This window comes from Danio rerio, chromosome 11, assembly GCF_052040795.2.
Source record: "Danio rerio strain M-AB ecotype USA chromosome 11, GRCz13ab, whole genome shotgun sequence".
Classification (NCBI taxonomy): Eukaryota; Metazoa; Chordata; class Actinopteri; order Cypriniformes; family Danionidae; genus Danio; species Danio rerio.
This window is the reverse complement of record NC_141031.1, coordinates 38552331-38574814: the sequence shown is the minus strand read 5'-3', so window position 1 is coordinate 38574814 and position 22484 is coordinate 38552331. Positions and strand designations below refer to the sequence as shown.

Here is a 22484-nt window from a genome sequence, read left to right as displayed (position 1 = left end):
TACTTGGTTCACCTTTTTTATCGCCCCTTTGCTCTGACCATCAAATCAGAGAACAGGAGATGGAGAATGAGAGCTACTAAAGAGGGATAAATGGGAGAAGAGAGAGAGTGAAAAGAAGGTGCCTTTGTGTAAAAGTTGACAGAATATCCATCGTCTTGCATGATAAAAATCAACCAAATCTAGCTCTCGTTACAGGAAGTAGAATCCAGCTGAAGAGTAGAGTTACTGAACTTGATAATCTGAGACGTGAGATAGGAAGAACTTGGGGTTCTTGTGTTTGATATGTTTTTTCTTCTTAAAAATATTGAATGTACCTATATACAGTGTTGGGAAAAGTTACTTTAGAAAGTAATGCATTACAATAATGAATTACTTCCCAAAAATGTAACTAGTTGTGCTACTTTTTATGATAAGTAATTTTTTACTGTACTTTTGAGTTATTCTTTCATTTTCTTGTCGGCTTAGTCCCTTTATTAATCCGGGGTCACCACAGCGGAATGAACCACCAACTTATCCAGCAAGAGTTTACGCAGCGGATGCCCTTCCTGCCGCAATCTATCTCTGGGAAACATTTACAGACACAATCACACACACACTACGGACAATTTAGCCTACCCAATTCACCTGTACCACATGAAACTGGAGCACCCAGGGAGAACATGCAAACTCCACACAGAAATGCCAACTGAGGTTCGAACCAGCGTCCCAGCGACTATCTTGCTGTGAGGCGACAGCACTACCTACTGCGCCACTGCCTCGCCTACTTTTGAGTTACTTTTGCTTTAATTTTTCTGACCTGCCTGAGGCTTGATCTCTTTCAGAACTTGCAGTGGGGGTGGTTCTTCTATTTTTAACAGGATACCTCTGGGATGTCACACTGTATAACCTTTATTTACTTAAAACACACATATAAAAAATAATAATGTTGGACAATATAATCTTTGTAGAACATCCTGACCTCAGAGCTCCCCATGCCTTATTTACAGATTAATGAAAGTTTAAAGCAATTTGTTTGCTACCTTTTCTTCGATGGTGTCACAATCAACTGCAATCTAGTCCATACAGATTACTGGAGAACCACAAATCTGCCTCCAAAAGAACTACAAATCCAATATTATCTGTTCACACAAAGCGGCAACTTCCCGCTCTCCCTCAGGAAGCCCATACGGAAATAACTGTAACTGCCATTCATCGAAATTCCGCTAGTCCTGGTTCTATTTGGAGCAAATTTCAATTGAGCCCATTGTTAGAAAGGCCAACTTTACAACAGAAAAAAGGTGATTACAGCCTGGTACAAAGAACGATTTTCATATAACTAATATTACCCTTTATGACAACTGTTGGGGGGGTAAATTTTTTTATAACTCTTCTGTTTCCTTTATGTTAGGTTATATTAAATTTGCATAATTAAGGGCCTCAGCTGACTGCACCCACTGATTGCACACACACAGATGGAAGCTCATCACGAACACATTCTAGGACTATTTATACAGCTCACACACACATCGGGGCTGAGTCTTGTTGGTGTTTATCTCCGGTATCATTTTTAAGCATTTATCCCATCTAGTCTTTCCCTGTATCAATCCTTACCCTGTTTTACATGTCTTTATTCCTAGCTGCCTAGCCTGACTATTTGCCTGTTTAGACTACGACTTTGGATTTCCTGTATGGTTCGGTGTTGACCATTTCCTCCATGACCTATACCCTGTTTATTAAAGTACTGCACGTGGATCCTCAACTCCATTGTCCAGCATCCTAATGTTATAGATGCGTTCAAAATAATGAGAATACTTCCATCGCAGAAATGTGTGGTCAGTTGGCATTTCTGTGTGGATTTTGCATGTTTTCCCTTTGTTGGTGTAGATTTCCTCCAGGTGCTCAGGTATTCTCCCCATCCAAATACATGCGCTATAGGTGAATTGGGTAAGCTAAATTGGGTATAGTGTATTTGTCTGAATGCAAGAGCTTATGGGTGTTTCCAGTGTTGGGTTGTGGCTGGAAGGGCATCCGCTGAGTAAAACATATGTTGGATAAGTTGGTGGTTCATTCCACTGTGGTGACCCCTGATGATTATATTATATTATATTATATTATATTATATTATATTATATTATATTATATTATCAGATTATATTATATTATATTATCAGATTATATTATATTATATTATATTATATTATATTATATTATATTATATTATATTATATTATATTATATTATATTGTATTTTATTATATTATATTATATCAGATTATGTCAGATATGAGTTTTAGTTTTTGTGATATTAAACTTTTTAAAAAGTTGAAATTCGCAAACTAAATGATTTCTAATATAATTTTCGCTTCATAACAGATATTACCATGATATCAAGCTTAAAAAGCATACTTTTCTTTTTCATCTGTACTTCTACTTTTTCTACCTATGATTTGATTTCTACACTGTAAAAGATCCTGGTTCCCTTAAATTTTTAAGTTGAATCAAATTAACCTTATAAGTTCATTGAACTTTTATTATGTTAAACTGGCTTGAGTAACTTATAAAATTAAGTTAGAACATGATTAACTTAGTTTAATAAGTTACAGTGACCTAAAAACATATGCTGTCAGGATTAATTGATCATATAATATTTTACAGTGTACTATTTCTTCAATCAAACAAAACTTTACTACAAATCTTTTAAGATTTAAAATGGATACATTTATTTTTGACCTGACCCAAATATAAAATTTTTGTGATCATTTACTCACCCTTGTTTTAAATCTTTGAGGTTTGTATTTTTTTTTTTTTTTACTTTTTTTGAGAAGATATTTAGAAAATTGTTAGCATTTTAATCATTGCAAGCATTGTAAAGCACTGTAAGCATTGTCGTCTGTATTAGTTTTTCCATCTATGGAAGTAAATGGTTACATGTTTTCAACTTTCTTCAAAATATATATTTTTTGTTCAACAAAAGAAAAACTTTTAAATGTTAGGAACCACATGGGGGGTGGAGGGGGGTAAATAGCATCAATTTTAATTTCTGAGTAAACTATCTCTTTAACATACTTGCATAAATCATGTTTCCATATTTATATGGCCTGTTAATTTAATCCATTCAAAGGAACGTTTTAGATTTTTGTTTCTGAAGGCTTTCTGAGCATCTCATTGATATTTTTATCAGTCCGCACTGGACATCTTCCGCATTTCACAGTCCATCAACACAAAGCTGTGATTCGGATGGCTGAAACATCATCTCCATTCATCTGCAGGTTCCCAAGTTATCCACATCTGAAGAGAGCCAGGCTGGTGACGGATCAATGCCGTTCTGTGTCAACGCTCTATACCCTGTTCCCTGTCAGCCTGCATAAAGAGTCACTTGAGAGGCATGAAAGTCCAGGAGAGATCAGGAGGCAGGAAATAATCGAAGGTAAGGGGCACAACCTTTTCTAAAACCGCCAAGACTGTTACCTCTGACATTCACCAAGCAGGTTTGGCCTAGAGATCACTTAACCTGCCAGAAAAGGGTCTGCCTATGGATGTTAATAAAGCAACGATCATTTGCATTGATGCCGAGTGATGTGGTTTATCGTGAAAAGGCTGGCATCTGTCATCGAGAAGCTTTCCTGACACTGAAAAATCCCAGTGCACCACACTATTGACTGATTTCCCACATTCACAGAGGCAACATTGACAAAACCAAGACTTCTGTGGGATATACAGGCTGCAGGAATGACAAAATATACATACGCAATCAAGCAAATGAACCTTTGGGTAGAAGTAAACAACCTGCGGTCACTGTATTGGAGAGTTTGTTGAGGCAGGTTAAACAAACGTCGCTTCGAATCTACAACATCTGGACGTTCAGAAATGCTCTGAGATTCTTGAGTGGTATTTTTAAAAAGCCACATTTTCATGAAGCAAAGCAGCCAGGTATAAATTCGCTCAAACAGTAAGTGGAGTAATTAGTAGTTTATTGAATTGAACCTGTTTGACCCGAGTCAGCATTATCTGAAGTCATTTGTTGTTGTAGTATCGCTAATGGTCTTCAATTACGGAGGAAAAAATTGTGTTATTGGGGGGTTTGTGTGTGAAACTGTGCAGTTGAAACATGTGTAATGGGTTAAAGCAGAGAAAGACGACTTTCAATTGTAGGCATGTAACCTGATTCAGTCTTTTGAGAACGTTTGCCATGCTTGTGTGGTTTTTATAGAAGCAAAGGACGATATGAGTCCCATACAGCTATAGAGCTAACATTTGTGTTGGCCAACAGCTGGGTGTATGCATTTCCTCAATTCCCTCACAAAGTGCATGTACGAAACACACCAGTGCATGCTAACAATGACTTTTATACACTGCACGGCTAATAAACAGTTATTTGTTGTCAGTTCAATTTGATAGTGTGATACGTTACATCCATGTGACTTTACAAGAGTGGCTGTTTATCTTTATGTTTCTAGATTAGGGTCGCATGAAGTTAAAATAATTTTTTTTACATGTTATTATCAGTATCTATAAGCCAGTGCGCACCAAAACAGTGACAATATTTGTGTTTATAAGATGTAATACCAATATAAACATGTTAAGCTTGTAGTTTGTCACTTCCACCTAAATAAATCAAGGGTTTTATTCACACCACCTTAAACTTCTGTTTCTCATCAAATCTTGACCAATCAAATGCTTTCTATTTTCTAACATGCCTCGCCCTCTTCAAGACGCTCCTCATTTGCTTTACATTTGATGTGCTTAAGCTCAACCACTTTCACTGGCAGAGCTGTAATAAAAACTAAATATTATTGGCTGTTTTTTTTAAAGGGGAGGAGCTACTCTGTCCCACCCTCTTTTCATGTTTCGGTTGAGATTACGTCAAACTTTAAAATGCATCTTAAATATGTCTTTTCCATTGTAAATGCACTCTAAAGCATGCGATGTGATCAATAATGCTTTTTTTTTATTTATTTATTTTTTCATAATATGTATTTATTCTGTCTCAATATGAGATTGCATTTTGCTAAATCTTTAAAAAAATATATTTCAACATTTAATGCATAAAAATGTGAAAATATGCCATCTACTACTTAATTGCAGTCTTACAATTCTACGATAATTTTTTTTTATTTAAAAATTTTTAGGTCAAATGATTACACTTTGGATGTATTAGTCTTCTAACGGTCACACAATACAGTTTTGCATTCCAGATAAACATGCAAATGAATAAAAGTCAATTGAATAGATTGCAGCTTCAGCTGTGGAAGAGTAAGGGGCTGTTTATATATTGCGTCTAAAAAAGCATGTGAAAAGTGCAAGGTGCCTTGCTTCGTTCCCCATTTTCAACGCCCATGTCACGACTGTCGTTGCTAGATTATCATTAACCATTTTCTCAGAGCATGACAAACTGACAAACTATTTCTAAAGGTTTGATACAAGTTTTATTTATGGAGAAAATGAAAGAGCACTGCAGTGTTTGTGTGCTCTGAGGTAATTTGTCTACCCTTATTTCTGAAATATGTATATTCCATTTAAAGTTTGAACCCAGCAAGCATAGGACGTCAACATGGCGTTTAATGTTGTACCCCAACATCATGGGATGTTACATTTTGATTGGAATTCACACCTCTCTAAAATTCTCATTTGTCAGCTGATATGCATTGCAGATAAAGTTTTGATTTTTCTTGCCTAATAGAGCATCGCATTTGCAAACTCTTGTTTTCCCTTCATATCTTTGCATTCCACCATCTCCATTGAAATCAATATTTTCAACATGCTCTCTGATGCAGCATAAACTCTAGACGGCCCAAAAATCCATCTGAGCCTGGACAAAGCTTTACATCACCATTAATAAGTTTAACAAACCTGCAACTTAACGCCTCCCTTCACCTACGTAATTAAGACAAAGTGTTCCCACCCTTACCTGAGTATAATGATGGGAAGCCCTTCGTTAGTTCACAACTTGTAAAAGCATGGCAGCTATAAGAGGGCATGGCTCTTCTGTATGTGTGTGTGTGTGTGTGTGTGTGTGTGTGTGTGTGTTTGGGAGCCCATAATTTATGATGTACGTTTCGGCATGGCGCCCCATCTTTCTCCGGAGCTGGCCTCCTCTCAAGTTTGGCTGTTTTATATGCCGTGGAGGGGGGCACGAGGCCAGGCACTCTTCACCGTGGGAAAGAGGAGCAGTCGTCAGGCCGCGGTGGGGTTTTTAACAATGCATTGTTGAGGGGAGCATGAGGTGGCGAGCACTGGGCCCCAGGAGGCCCCTTCTCATTTGTAACCTGAGTTGATTTGGTCATTAAAGTGGACCTCGTTCAAACCTGGCTTGGTTAGAGTATCTCTCGATCTGGTTCTCAAACATTACACAGGTAGGTATAAGTGTAGTGTAGAGACCTGGTGTGATCTCAGATACATCAGGATTATTATTATGGTTTAAAAAGATAATAGCTTATTTTGGAGCAGTTTAATTGCCTCAATGCTTATTGTTCTGCATTTTGTTAGAAGAAATGGGCAGACACACCACACTTTTTATTCTATTGACCTCTATTCATACGCAAGCTTGTAGTTGCTTTTGTCATACATTTGCATATGTGAATATTTCATTGTGAACTTGGCATGCAAATGTATGTCAAGTGTAATTGTGACCAAAACAAGATAGACATGTATCTAATTTTTGATTAAGTATGCAAACTTTTCATCTTTAATTAGGGATGACCAATATGGACCAATTTCTAAATTGCTAGGTGATTATATACCGATGAAGTCAGAATCATTAGCCTCCTTAATATTTTTTTCTTTCTTAATTATTTTCCAAATGATGTTTAACAGAGCAATGAAGTTTTCACAGTATGTCTGATATTTTTTTTCTCCTGAAGAAAGTCTTTTGTTTTATTTTGGCTAGAATAAAAGCAATTTTTTTTAAACCAATTTAAGGTCAAAATTATTAGCCCCTTTAAGCTATATACTTTTTCGACAGTCTAACGAACAAACCATCATTATACAATAACTTGCCTAATTATCCTAACCTACCTAGTTAATCTAATTAACCTAGTTAAGCCTTTAAATTTGATTTTAAGCTGTATAGAAGTATCTTAAAAATATCTAATAAAACATTTTACTGTCATCATGACAAAGATTAAATAAATCAGTTATTAGAAATGAGTTATTAAACCTATAATGTTTAGAAATGTGCTGAAAAAAATATTCTCTCCATTAAACAGAAATTGGGGGAAAAAAATAAACAGGGGGGCTAATAATTCTGACTTCAACTGTAGACATATTCATGGTTTCACATAAATCAGCATGTCAAAAATAATTGATTTCCTTTTATTTACATATCAAATTGACATGCAGCTTGACTGTTGAATAAAAATAATAAGTTAAACAACAAAACAGCATTTAATTAACAGACAAGTAAAAAAATATATAATTTACATAAAATAAAATAAAAAAAATAAATAAAAAAATGGAAACCAGCTCAAATGTTCTTGAACCTATAACCAACAACTAAAGACCTGGTTTTAAAAGGTTAGTAGGGCCCATTAATCAACCCAAGCAACATTAACATTAATAAAAATGCATTGATTATAAAACAAACATTAAACAAACAAAAAACAGAAATTTAAATGAAAACAATTATTGTGCTGGCCAGGGAACAGAACAAAACTAGGGTTATAAGCCATTTCATGCAAATGACAAATTTGTCATGACAAAAATTAAGTTTTCACCAAAATAGCAAAACAGTTTCTACGTTTTTTTTTATGTAAGCAGGTATTGTACAGTACTTAAAAAATACTCAGAATTGTGTCTGTCTGTTTTTTTTTAAACAATTATGTTTGATTTACCAAAGTTACACAAGTGCCAATATTACATCCTTCACATTCATAATGGAGTGATGATACATCCATAACCAAGCTTTTCCCTCATAAATGCAAAAATGTAAAATAAAATAAAATCAGCCATTTTTGCTTTATAGTGAGCAACTCTTATCCTTTTGATCATTTCTTTTGAGTTGTGCAGTTTAATTCACAGAATTTCTACTTTCAAGTGTTCACACTTAGCTGATGATTGGTAATACACTTGTTTGGCATGCTGTCCTGGGAGAGAGCCCTGAGCTCATAAGATCCTTGAGCCCAGGGCTCCCTCTCATTAGCAGGGTGGGAGGTGTGTTTGAGCTCAGGTAGGTCTTGATGAACTTCCCCGACTTACTACTGGCTAATGACAGATATAGGGATGTCTAAGAAAAGATACACTGCTTGCTAAGAGCTTGACTATGATGCCAATTTGGTATGTTCAATTTACTTAGGTTGCATGTTTTTGGACTGTGGGAGGAAACTGGAGAACTTCACAAAGTATGTTGTATACTGCAAACTCACTGACTTTTTTTGGTCACATCCATGTTTATTTCCCTCATTTGAAATCTAAAAAATGTTTACATGAAAAGATAGTCTTTACTCTGTGGTTAGCTGTTTTGGAAAATATAAACAGATGTTTCAATATATGGTTAACATATACTTTCTCTGTAAATTTATCTTTGGAGCTTTTACTGCAAATCTCACATCCATAACTCTGGAATTGCTCTTGTGCAATATTTATTTCTACTAATGCCAACTACCGTAGGTTTAGTCTACACAAAAAAAGGAACCATTAGCACGACAGCCTGAACATGATAAAAGTTGCCTTACATTATCTTGCAAGTTGATTTCTATGGCAACCACCAATAATTACAACTGTCCAGGCAGAAACAAAGCCTTGATTATGCGGATGATTGAAAACAAGAGTCCATCTCTCCATTCCACGGCAAAGCTCTTCTCCTCGATTTAACCAAATATTGTGTTAGCAATCATGTGGCTTCTGTGATTTGTCAATGGTGGGGAGAGAAGGATTATGTATCCTTTGACTGAACATTTTTGGTGGATGCTACTGAAAATCTCTCTTTTCTCCAGTCAAAAGAGGCTAATTTGAAACCACACAGTTCTCCTACAGTATTAAATGGTTTGGTTTGGCTAGTGTAGACAGCTTGTGAAGCAGCACATGATTGGACAAATGATTTGTTTCCACACGGTTCTTCCTAATATATTTCAGCATGTCATTCTGCGCTTGTATGAAGTGTTTTTTGTAGCATGTTATCATTTAGCACTGTTACGCTAAATTGAAAAAGTTCTCAAAGCTTTTTGGAGTGGATTTTTTAAGACTTTCAAAACATTCCCAACAGCAACATGTGCATATTTTGTCAAAGTCTTTACTCAACTTTCCATTGTTGCGTATGCTTTTGTAAGCCATGTTGTCTTAGAGTTTGCACATGCTAAATTTTTCAGTCTGTGGCTAAATCCCAGTTTGCCTATTTGTACTTAGTGCTATAGTATCCATTTAGCCATTTATCCATCTGTCCATCGTTCCATCTATCTATCCAGCCAACCAACCCTCCTTTTCTCCATTCCTCCCTCCATTCATCCATTCCTCCATCAATTCCTTTATCCATCCATCCATCTAATTTTTTCTCGTTTTTCATCCATCCTTTCATTCAACCTTTCCTCATTTTTTTCCATCCATCCACCCATCCATCCATCCATCCATCCATCCATCCATCCATCCATCCATCTATCCATCCATCCATCCATCCATCCATCCATCCATCCATCCATCCATCCATCCATCCATCCATCCAACCTTTTCTCATTTTTTATTCATTCTTCCATTCGTCCGACATTTTCTTATTTTTTCCATCCATTCATCCATTCATCCATTCATCCATTCATCCATCCATCCATCCATCCATCCAACCTTTCTTAATTTTTTCCATCCATCCATCCATCCATCCATCCATCCATCCTACCTTTCCTCATTTTTTATTCATCCTTCCATTCATCCAACCTTTCCTTATTTTTTCCATCCTTTTTTCCATCCATCCATCCATCCATCCATCCAACTTTTCCTCATTTTTATTCATCCTTCCATTCATGCAACCTTTCCTAATTTTTTATTCATCCTTCCATTCATCCAACCTTTCCTATTTTTTTCCATCCATCCATCCATTTATCCATCTTTCCAACCTTTCATAATTTTTCCCATCCATCCATTCATTCATCCATCCAACCTTTCCTCATTTTTACAATCCATCCATCCATCCATCCATCCATCCATTTATCCTTCTATCCATCCATCCATCCATCCGTCCATCCATCCATCCATCCATCTAACCTTTGCTCATTTTTTCCATCCATCCATCCATCCATCCAACCTTTCTTAATTTTTTCCATCCATCCATCCATCCTACCTTTCCTGATTTTTTATTCATCCTTCCATTTATCCAACCTTTCCTTATTTTTTCCATCCTTTTTTCCATCCATCTATCTATCCATCCATCCATCCATCCATCCATCCATCCATCCATCCATCCATCCATCCAACCTTTCCTCATTTTTATTCATCCTTCCATTCATGCAACCTTTCCTAATTTTTTATTCATCCTTCCATTCATCCAACCTTTCCTATTTTTTTCCATCCATCCATCCATCCATCCATCCATCCATCCATCCATCCATCCATCCATCCATCCATCCATCCATTTATCCATCTTTCCAACCTTTCATAATTTTTCCCATCCATCCATTCATTCATCCATCCAACCTTTCCACATTTTTACAATCCATCCATCCATCCATCCATCCATCCATCCATCCATTCATCCATTTATCCTTCTATCCATCCATCCATCCATCCATCCATCCATCCATCCGTCCATCCATCCATCCATCCATCCAACCTTTGCTCATTTTTTCCATCCATCCATCCATCCATCCATTTATCCTTCCATCCTTCAATCCATCCAACTTTTCCTAATTTTTTCATCCATCCATCCAAACTTTCCTCTCTTTTTCCACCCATCCATCCTTCCATCCATCCAACCTTTCCTCATTTTGTTTACATCCATCCATTCTTCCATACATCCAACCTTTCCTATTTTTTCCTTCCCTCGATCCATCCAACCTTTCCTCATTTTGTATGGCTGCATTTTATTTTTAAAGCGAACACTACAGGGTGGTATGACGCCGTTCCTTGTTAAACTTACCAGTTGACCGCTTACCTCAGTATGGATGGCTTATCCGCGGATGGCTTTATGGATGGCTTTCCTGCCAGTCTGTCTAGTGGCTTGAGACGCAGAGATGAGTTGACTATAATGATGGGGTTCGAGTCTGGTGAAAAACAGTTCTAGGAAGCAAGTAAGACAAAAACAGAAGCCAAAAAATAAATTAAACAAGTAAATACAGTGAGAATGCGTTAAAATTGCGGTTTAAAAATGTGGCGGGTCAATCTGTGCTTTTGAGAACACTATTGGTTGGGTTTAGGGAAGGAGGAGGGTAGGTCAGTTGATCACACATTCAGTCAGTCAGTCAGTCAGTTGACAGTGGCCTTTGGTGGATTTACGCAAGAACAGCAGGAACAAATGGTACTTGAGAAATTAGACATCTCAAGCATACACAGCGGTCTCTGGTGGATTCACAAAAACAAATTCTGCAAAAAAAAACGTACAGCCTGGTATGTATTTGGCGCACTCCAGAAATGCATATAGTGCTACGTTTTCAGAATGAGCTTGCGTTGCATTTATTTTATTTTATTTTTTTCAATCTGTCGTTTTTCATCTTCCATCCATTCATTTGTCACACCTTACACTGTTTGTTTGTTCTATCCATCTCTTTAATCATTGACTTATTCCATCATTCCACATTAATTTTATATGTCCTTTATATTTTTATCACTTGAAAGATCTATCCATTTATCTTTCGACGGTCCTATTCATTGTGTTTTCATTTGTTTTATCCATCCTTCAATAACTCTATCCATTTGTCTATGTGTCATATAATAGTTCCATCATCCTACCTATGAATGTTGAATTGCTGGGATCATCTACCCATCGTTTTTCACCTTTAAACTGTCGGAGACATGGAAAATCTGAGCTCAGAGTGAAAGACACAATTGTGTCAAGATTAAAGTAGGACTACCAGGCAAGTTATAGCCAACACAGTCTGGATTTACACGTCTCCTGCTGTCTGTGGAGTGATATACGCAAGCTAGCTGTTTCCATGTGGACTTTTGAGATTTGCTCATGCACATAAACAGACACACACTAGAAGCAGAGGTGCAGACAGATGCAGGAACAGTTGCAGTCTCAGGATCATCAGCTGTGTTTGGTGTGTGGCCCTGGAGCGCACACACACACACCTGTTTGCATGCCAATGACAGCATTGCCTGAGAGACTACCTCTTTTCTGCGCTGCTCTGTGTCTAATGTGTGTTTATGGAGTGATAGAGAGCAGACGAGGCCAAACTTCACACTATGGTAGCAGCCATTTTTTTTTTGTTGTTCAAGCCAGAGTACACATTTCTCATCAATCCACCAGGCATAATTACAACCACGAAATCTGTTAAGACAATATCACCACTGTGATGTTGGAACCGACTGCAGAATTATGCTTTATCTGCAATAAGAAGCACTGAGAGGCATTATAGAAGTTCAGTGATGATCATAAAATCAGCAGCTGCAGCTCAAGAAAACTGTCCTGATTTACGAGACTTGATGTTGTAACTTTTAGTGGCTGATGAAATTAAACTTCATGAATTGTTGGTTTTAATTCATTTAGTCTGTTCATTTAAATACCTCTAGACAGTAATGTTCTATAAATGGATTATAATGTAGGGTTTGGGGTTGGTAATTAATTTATATTTTTATGTATTTTTCCCAATGTATTTTTTGTATTTTTTTTTTTTTGCATTTATTAAATTTTTGTTTATTTTAGTTTGCTTCCCCCAAGGTTGCAATTTATTTTTCATTTTATAGTTTTTTCCACAATATATTGCATTTATTGTATTTTATTTATTTATTTATTTTTTTATTCCCAGTATTGCTTTTATTATTCAAATTTTTAAATTTAATTTAATTGAGTTTTTTTTGTTATTATTAGTATTATTTCCCCCAAGTTTGCATTTATTATTATTTTATTTAATTAATTAAATTTTATTAAAATTTTCCCCAAGGTTGCATTTTTTTATTTCATTCTATAGTTTTTCCCCATTATTGCATTTTATCTTATTTTTTCCCCATAATTGCATGTATTATTTTCAAAACTTAATTTATTTTAAAAAATTGTTTTTATTAGTTTTATTTTTATTCGAATTTGTTTCCCCAAGATTGCATTTGTTACTTTTTTATTTTTATTTTTAATTTTATTTTAATCCCAAGATTGGATTTATTAATTCTAAATTTTAATTTAATACATTTTTTATTTAATTTTATTATTTTTATTTTCCTCCCATGATTGCATTTATTATTATTTTTATTTAATTTAAAAATTTATTTTATTTTAATTTTTAAAGATTTTTTTCCCAAGATTGTAATTTTCTTTAATTTAAATACATTTTAATTAAATTAGATTTTTAATATAATTTAATTAAATAATTTATTTTAATTCCAAGATTGCATTTATTATTTTAAAATTTTAATTTAATTAAAATTTCAATTTAATTTTATTCTTATTTTTCATTTAGTTTAATTTAGTTTAGTAATATAAAATAATGCATTTTTATTTTATTTTATTCCCGAAATTGCATTCATTATTTTAAAAAAAATTATTAAATAGATTTTTTTTATTTTAGCTCTTTTACCCAAGATTACATTTATTATTTTATTTTATTTTATTTTATTTTTTCCCAAATTTGCATATTTATTTTATTGCATTTTATATTTTTCCCTAATATTGCATTTATTTTATTTTATTTTTAAAAAGTTCCAAGTTTGCATTTCTTATTATTTTTTAATTTAATTTAATTTAATTTAATTTAACTTAATTTAATTCAGTTATGATTTGCTGCTCAAAAAACATTTTCCATAAATATTCAAGTTTTCTAACAGTTGTATTGCTTTCATTTGTAAATACACTTTTACTATAATCGATATAAACAGCTATTCTAAATTAAAATGCATTTCTGACTTGGTATTATATTAAACTGTATTAAAGCACTTTAGTTCATCCATCACTTCCATTTTTTAAATTTCACTACTTGTCCATGGTGCATCTTTAATTGGCCACAGTCAGTCCAGTCACAGTATTTGATGTGTCTTTGATTTCCCCTCATCTATCAGTACTGGAGATGAGCTCTTGTGTACTGAATGATAATGAACGTCCATCATTATCACAGATCTTCAGCCACGTTTCCGTTCACTGCTGGATGCCTTTCTCACAGCTAATCGAAATTTCTGCTTAATGAAGTCTAGCAGAGGGTTTGATCCCGCTCTAAAAGCGCTAGTATCCTCCATTAGCTTATCCTGAGTCATTGATCATAGTTGTGTTTGTATAATATATTCACTTTGTTCTAGTCAATAACAGCGCCTGCGGAGTGGCGGGGGATTCGCTACAGAGGCGCTATTGATCACAGACAACACGAGAGTTAATGAACTTGGCCTAATGACACGAGGGAGATCTGGCGGAGCTGGAGCAGAAAACACACGGGTGATTGTGCATCCCTGTGACCTTGTGTTACTGGGCTAATGGGCTGATGGCGGGTCAATATATCCATATGGAATAACAGAGCTGCTGAATGAGGCAAGAGAGGATTGCATATGGATCTGAACACTATCTGGCACAATATTAGTACACTACATGTTAAAAATTACAGTGGGGAAAATAAGTATTGAACTCGCTATGTTTTTTCCTGGTAATAATATTAATAAAGGAGCTGTTGACATGGAATTGAACCGGATTTGGTAAAAACACAAACAATAAACACAAAAATAAAAAAAAGAAAAAGAAAAAAAGAGTTGCGTGTAATAACAATGGAATGACAGAGATAGAAAGTACTGACAAAAAGTATTTGATCATTTATATTAAAGTGTATTTTGGTGATGGCAGCTTAAAGACGCCTCTCATATGGAGAATGAAGTCACATGACTTGCTCAGGTGTGAGTTTTTCACAGACTTCAACAGAGTGTAAAAATCCTGATGGTTCTGTGGGTCTCGTCTATCAAATCTGATCTTTAATTTGGGATTTATATCGGATTCAGATCAGGGGATTGGCTGGGCCATTCTACAGCTTGATTTTCTTTCTTCGAAAGCATTTGAGAGTTGTATCATTGTCTTGCTAAAATGTCCACCCTGGTTTCATTTTCATCATCCTGCTAATGTAGATACTTTGCCAATTGATTTTGTTACAAATAACCTAAATTGTAAACTAATTAGTTTTGTTTTCTTTGCATATACAGATTTATTGTGTTCTCACCAACATTTGTTGAAAAATTCAAGTCAACAGCACCTTTAGAAAACTTTTTTTTTTGAGAAAAATGGTGACTTGTTCAATGTTTACCCCACTGTGTACTGTATGTATTATAGGCTTCACAGACATTTTCCAAAGGTATGCTTTTATGTCAAATTCTCATGTCTATGTTTTCATGTTTGAGTGTTTAAGGAACTGTTTTTTTTAATAATATTTTGACTTTTTTATCATTCATTTTGGGGGTTTTCACCTTTAATGATAGGACAGTGGAGAGTTACAGACGGGACAATGTGGGAAGCAGAGAGAGGGGAAGAATCAGCAAAGGATCTCAAGCCGGGAATTTAACTTGGATCGCCACAAGCGCCTGGGTGCTGTATGTCAAAGATGTCACCTCTAGGCTATTGGCACTGACCTGTTTTAAGGACTTTTTATGCTGCTTATGAAATGAAATACAATGATAAATGGTATGATGTTTTGTTTATGTGGCTTGTATCTTTGGTCAAATTTTTTGGAATTGTTTAACTTGGAACAAACAAGAAAACAATGACATAAAATATGACATTCATTCATTCATTTTCTTTTCGGTTTAGTCCCTTTATTAATCTGTTTTCGCCACAGCGGAATGAACCGCCAATTTATCTAGCATATGTTTTACGCAGCGGATGCCCTTTCAGCTGCAACCCATCACTGGGAAACATTCATACACACTCATTTACACTCATACTTTATGGACAATTTAGCCTACCCATTTCACCTGTACTGCATGTCTTTGGACTGTGGGGGAAACCGGAGCACCTAGAGGAAATCCATGCGAACGCGGGGAGAACATGTAAACTCCACACAGAAACGCCAACTGTTTTAGCCGAGGCTTAAACCAGCAATCTTCTTGCTGTGAGGCGACAGCACTACCTACTGCGCCACCGCTAAAATATGACAGTATAGATTAAATAATAGGGAATTTCACAATTTCTTAAATTTGACATTTCAAATAAAATCAAAATTGACAGATTTTATTTTCAGAAGCAAAATTCTGTAGATTGTTTAGGACTTTTGGAAAAAATGCATGCTTTTACATACAACAATTTTCAACAATTGGTTATTTAATTATAAATGTTTCCAAATCATATTAAAATATGTTTTCTGGTAGATCATGTGACCCTGGAGTAATAACATACACATACAATTAAAGTCTGAATTATTAGCCCCCCTGTATATATTTTTCCAATTTCTTGTCTAAAGAAAAATACATTTCTAAACATAATAATTTTAATTACTAATTTATATTAACTGATTTTTTTATCTTTGCCATGATGACAGTACAAAGTATTTACTAGGTATTTTTCAAGATACTATTCAGCTTAAAGTGACATTTAAAGGCTTAACTAGGTTAATTAGGCAAGTTAGTGTACTGTAATTAGGCAAATTGTTGTATAATGTTGTTTTTTTTTCTGTAGGCAATAAAAAAAATTAAAAAACAGCTTTTATTCTAGCCAAAATAAAACAAATAAGACTTTTTCCAGAAGAAAAAAATATTATAGGAAATACTGTGAAAAATTCTTGCTCTGTTAACCATCATTTGTGAAATATTGGAAAAAGAAAACAAAATTTACATGAGGGTTAATAATTTTGATTTCAATTATAAGCTTCACTAAGACACTTTCGGGATAGATGGCAAGAAAAAAGCAAGAAAAAACAACAAAATAGGAGAGTCTTAGTAATAGTAAATGTATAAGTTTACTAATACTAAGTTTTTTCCCTACTTTTTAAACAAGGACATATTAAACTGATCAAAAGCAACTGAAAGACTATTTTCACAGATTAAAATGTGGATATTATTTTGGACTTTTTTCAAACTTTTTTCAAGTTTGAGCTGAACAACAATTTGTTTTTTGATATTTTTAAATAAAATTAAATAATTTTGTTATTTAATTATAAATGTTTCTAAATCATCATTTGAAAAAAGTCTCTAATAGATCCTGTGACTTTAAAGTGATAATGAGCATATATGAGCTATTTATTTTATTATATTTTTATTTATTAATTTCTATAGTTTTATTTTTGGACTCTTTTATTAATAGAAAAAAAACTACATGCAATCAAAAGATAAAGGTTAAATAACCCAATACAGTAGCTGCGTACACTGTTTATCCTCATTTAGTTATTAATAGCACATTAAGAGCATGTAAGAGCAAAGCTGTAAAGAAGTGAGAAAGGCCTTTTATTATCTCACTTATATCCTTGTTAGCAAAGCTTGGTGTTGATAGGACAGCAGAGCAATATAAAGAGTGCACATTGTCATTAATGTACAGACTTGTGCCCTGTGGACATGAGGTGAGCGACCCTTTTCAGCCAAAGAGTCATGTTTCTGGCCACACATGCCAGCATTTATTTAGCATCACGCAACTAGTTGTAGTGCAACTCAATCCTGTTACAGACAGAAGCCGCTCGTCCGACATGGTACAACCTAGAGACATGAGCCCAGTTGTATTCCGTTGACGCTCGCTCTATTTCTGTCTTCTTTTGCGTTCCGTCTGTGTTTTTTGGGTGTCCTCTTGATTCCTCTTTTGCGGAGTCAAAATTCTGCAGCTCGTGATTCTAGGGTGAGGCAGATGCACGAAGCAGAAAGGAGATCCTACACCGCGTTCCAGGAGTGGCATTTTGGGAATGCCTGGACTAAAAGCAGGCCGACGGGGATCCACCCTTATCTATGTCCTCGTGGGCATCCCATCACTGCAGGAACCTTATACCCCAGAGACACCCATTCAGAAGCACTGGTCCTACTACACACGTTCACCTACTGTAGAGAGCTGAATGAGTCTACAGCAACCTGTTATTATCAGAGAAAGAGAGGAGAAACCCTAGTTTTAAGTTCCTTGTGTAGTAAGCTAAATTCACTGTGTGTACTTCCAAGAGAACTTTGATATATGGTCCGTCTCTTTCTTGTAAGGATATAGGCGGTACTGTATGTATGATTTTTTTTTTCAATGAAAATAAAAATTAAGGGCTCTATTTTACCGATCCAGGTGCTAAGTCTAAAGTGTAGGGCACAAAAGCATTAAGGGCGCGTCCGAATCCACTTTTGCTATTTTAAAGATGGAAAAACATGCTTTGCGCCATGGCGGATGGTCTAACAGGGTTTTGCTTATTCTTTTACTTATAGGTGTGTTTTGAAAATAAACCAATCAGAGTCTCATCTCTCATTCCCTTTAAGAGTCAGTTGCGTCACACCAGGTGCATATGCTATATACATGGCGGACTTTGTAGGTAGAAAAACTGAAGGCTTCACTAGCGAAAAAAACAGTTAAACAGACCATCTGCAGCTCAAGGATGAAGAATGAGTCTCCTCCACTCTGCTTTTACTTTCTCTTTCACTTTCTCTCTTTTGAGGAGTAAGAAAACAATGGAAACTCACTCCACTGAATACATCAATTAGCCTACATAATTAATTTTGTTTGTTAAATGCAAAGATTTGTTTCAAAATTCCCAGCAAACCAATAAATGAATAATAATAACGAAGTGTGGTCAAAAAAACACTTATATCTAAAACACATGCTAAAACCTGACAGGTGGACAAATCTAAGCTTGTTTTTAATCAAACAAATATAAGTAAGCATATAATAAATAATTCTAATAATAATAATATTATACAAAAGCAAATTGTCATGAATAAACTAAAAAAAACTGTCCGAGATGAAAAGGCATGCAGGCAGTGGTTTTTATATTTATGTAGAAAGTAATAATGTTTGTAATATTTTATTCCTTTATTTCATTTTCATTTGTAAAGATATTTGTGTATAACTGTACAGCCAGCGTGGTTTAAGCAATTTGTAAGCGAGGCGCACAAGTGACGTGCTCTGCGCTGGACTTTAGACCTGCTGGTTTATTGCACAGTCTAGTTCCTCAAAATAGCAACGCGGCAACAATACGCCTTAACACACCCGTTTTCTAGACCAGAACACCCACAAAATGGCGCAATTTGCTATTAAAATAACATGGCGGAAAACTGGAAAATTAGGGTTGCGCTGGTCTGAAAATAGCAACAAATGGGGGGACCCACGTCTTGTGCCTTATTGCGCCAAGTGTATGATAGGGCCCAAAGAGTAAAAAAAAAAAAAAGTTTAAATTTTAAGGCAACAGGAACACTTTAAGTTGAAACAACAACATTTTCACAGTGTATAGACTATCAAATCAAATTAGATTTTATTTTTAATATCAATACCGTGCACAATGGTACTGAAAAATAAAAACTCTTCACTTTTCGTAATTTTTATAAATGAAAATAGACCTTGAAAGCAGATCTTGCTGATTTCTGGAGTAAATTTTGTCCACAAATTGCACAGCTAAAGAAACCCCCACACACTCCATAATAAAACAGGATGGTTTGATTATGACGATGAGACTGATGGTTCTTTGTTTTCTTCTGATTTGGATGATCACAGAGATGCAGGGTTGATCTCTGCTCTTTCCGCATCACATCCTGCTCTCAGAGACAGATGGCATTGCATCACTGTATGATTAAAATCTGATTCTGACATAAGTATCCTAATCTAATGTCTGATCAGTGTTTTTTCTGGTGCACCGGATCGCTTCTTTACAACGTAATTGAAGCTGGAAACGAAACTCAGGGCTCTTCTCCGACTTCATTCATCATGACGCTCTGACACTGAATAAGGGTCTGAAAACATGACTACATTACATTTACCAGCATGACAGCTCCAATCGGTATGAAAGGGATTTTTACTATTGCGAGAGCATTACCTCATAAAACTGCCAGATATTTCCATTGAGGTTTCCATCCAGAGGATTGTTTCGATTTAAGAGTGGTGTCTCCGTGAAAGATTGGTAAAAGATTATCCGCATGCCGTTTAAAGAGTAAATTAACCACAGACAAATGCTTAATGGAGCTGTTTTCTGGACAGCCTCAAATAAATGACTGCATATTCCTTCCCTGGATTCAATCATAGCTGGATTTATCAGGTCAGAGTTTATCTTCTCCGTCTGCCAGTGGACAAAAGAGCAATGGTGGGACCTTGAGTGCTTTTTCCCCCTAAATAGAGCCGCGTCCTATAAGCGCTGTTGCTTCAAGCAGAGGGCCAAGTGATTAGATAGGGTGAGGTTCGACAGGGCTGAGCGTGTGATATGATTTCTTTGTGTTGCTTCAGTGGGATTGGCTCATACATGCAGTGAATGTAAACACTGATGACCTCATGTGAGCAGTAATGATGGGCTGTAAGCGGAGGGCAATCCTGTTTATGTTAAAAAATGAGCCATTCGAGCCTTCGTGTTAGTTCGGCATGTGTGGCATCTCTATAGGTTGTGTTAAAAAATGCATAAATAGTCAGTTTTGGTGTCTGCATCGAATTGTATTTACTGAAATGAGTTTATCTACACTGAGTGCATATTTAATTTAATGCTTATTTAATTTTCTTCTAAATTCTCTGAGCACAAACAAGCTACTTTATACACAGTGCATCCGGAAATTACAGCCTCAAGTCTTTTTGAATATGACGCCACAAGCTTGGCACACCTGTCTTAGGGAATTTTTGCCCATTCCTCTTTGCAGTAACTCTCAATCTCTATCAGGTTGGATGTGAAGCGACAGTGTACAGCCATTTTTATATCTCTAGGGATGTTCAATAGGATTTAGGTCTGGACTCTGGATGGGCCACTCAGTGACATTCACTAAGTTGTTGTAAAGCCACTCCATTGTTGTGAAGCCACTCCATTGCTTTGGGTCAATGTCCTGCTGGAAGATGAACCATCCCTCTGGTCTGAGTTCAAGAGCACTCTGGTGCAGGTTTTCATTCAGGATGTCTCTTTACATTGCTGCATTTGTATTTCCCGCTATCCTGACTAGTCTTCTAGTTCCTGTTGCTAAAAACATCCCCACAGCATGATGCTGCCACCACAATGCTTCACTATAGGGATGGTATTAGCCTGGTGATGAGCGGTGTCTGGTTTTCTCCAAACGTAACGTCTGACATTCACCCCAAAGAGTTCAATTCTAGTCTCATCAAACCAGAGAATTTTGCTTCTTATGGTCTAAGAGTCTTTCAGATGCGTTTTGGCATACTGCATTGTAAATGTTATTGCATTTTAAGTGATTAAAAACTGACAGATTGATAGTTTAAATGATACTGGCCAAGTATAAAGATACATAAAACTAGAAAAAGTTCAAGACAAACTTTATTGTTGGCTTCAGAATTGCTCGCCTGAAAGTTTGAAGCAGTATTAAAAGCTTGACGTTTTAATAGTTTAAAGTTTGAGACATATTTTATAAGGTTAAAGTTTAAAGCTGTTGTAAAAGTTTTTGTATTTAATAACAAGTTTCTCGCATTTGTTTTCCCTAACCTGTATGCATTTCTGTGTTTCTTTGCAACTGTTTTTTTTGCTGTTTTGTTGTTCTTACAATAAAAGTTGGTGACCTTAAATACAGGGTTTGTAATTATTAAGACATGTTAACTGTTTTGAAATCCTCTTTTAAATGACCACCATTTTAGAAAGATTTCCCAAATACTATGACACTGAAGACTGGAGTAATAAAATCTGATTGCATCATAGAAATATACTTTTTTTGTGATTTTCTTTTTTATTTATTTCAAAATATTTGCATAACAAAGCAAGGATGACAGTACGGATATTTTTTAAAGAGAAAGAAATGCAAACAGTAAAAATATCTGACTTCCTGTTGGGTTTGAGATTTCGATCCAAGAGACTTTTTTGTAGGTTTTGGCACGTTTGATGTGTGTGCCAATTTTAGTACATGTGCGTGAATTGTAGCTCGGGGGCCACTCCATCAAATGTGTATAGGTGGCAATTTCAAGCCATTATACCTCACTCACTTCTAAAACCTATAACAAATGTATTTTTTTTCCACTTCTGGGGCGTGTGCAAAGTTTTATGACTTTTCGATCATTTTTAGACCCTCAAAAATGCGATTCATTCTAGACAAGAAGAAGAAGAAACTGAGCAATTCAAATAGGGCTTTCGCACCATTGGTGCTTGGTTCCTAAAATATACCTCATAGTATTTAAAAGAAACACAACATACAGTTAATCAACAGCAGCAAGTAATAACATAGTGATACATCTTTCATTTGGAAAAGTCATTTTAAAAATTGGCCTATTTTACTCTAATAAACTTTTTAAATATTAATGCAGAAAAAGTGTATTTTGAATCATAATAATATGTCACACATTTTCTGTTGTTATACTCCATATTTCTTATGTTCCATAAATGGCAGTACGTTTATTT

General features: G+C 35.3%; 1 long non-coding RNA gene across 25 annotated transcripts in view; it reads left to right on the top strand.

Moving 5' to 3' along the window:
- Positions 1–22484, top strand: part of LOC141376652 (uncharacterized) — a 149553-nt gene that overhangs the window by 58892 nt on the left and 68177 nt on the right. For 22 of the 25 annotated variants that reach the window (XR_015502814.1, XR_015502813.1, XR_015502820.1 and 19 more), the window contains one exon: positions 3249–3406. This is a non-coding gene — a long non-coding RNA (uncharacterized LOC141376652). Of the gene's footprint in view, positions 1–3248; positions 3981–15492; positions 15697–22484 lie in introns of those variants that run through there. The other 3 variants (XR_015502809.1, XR_015502805.1, XR_015502806.1) reach the window with 2 other exon arrangements.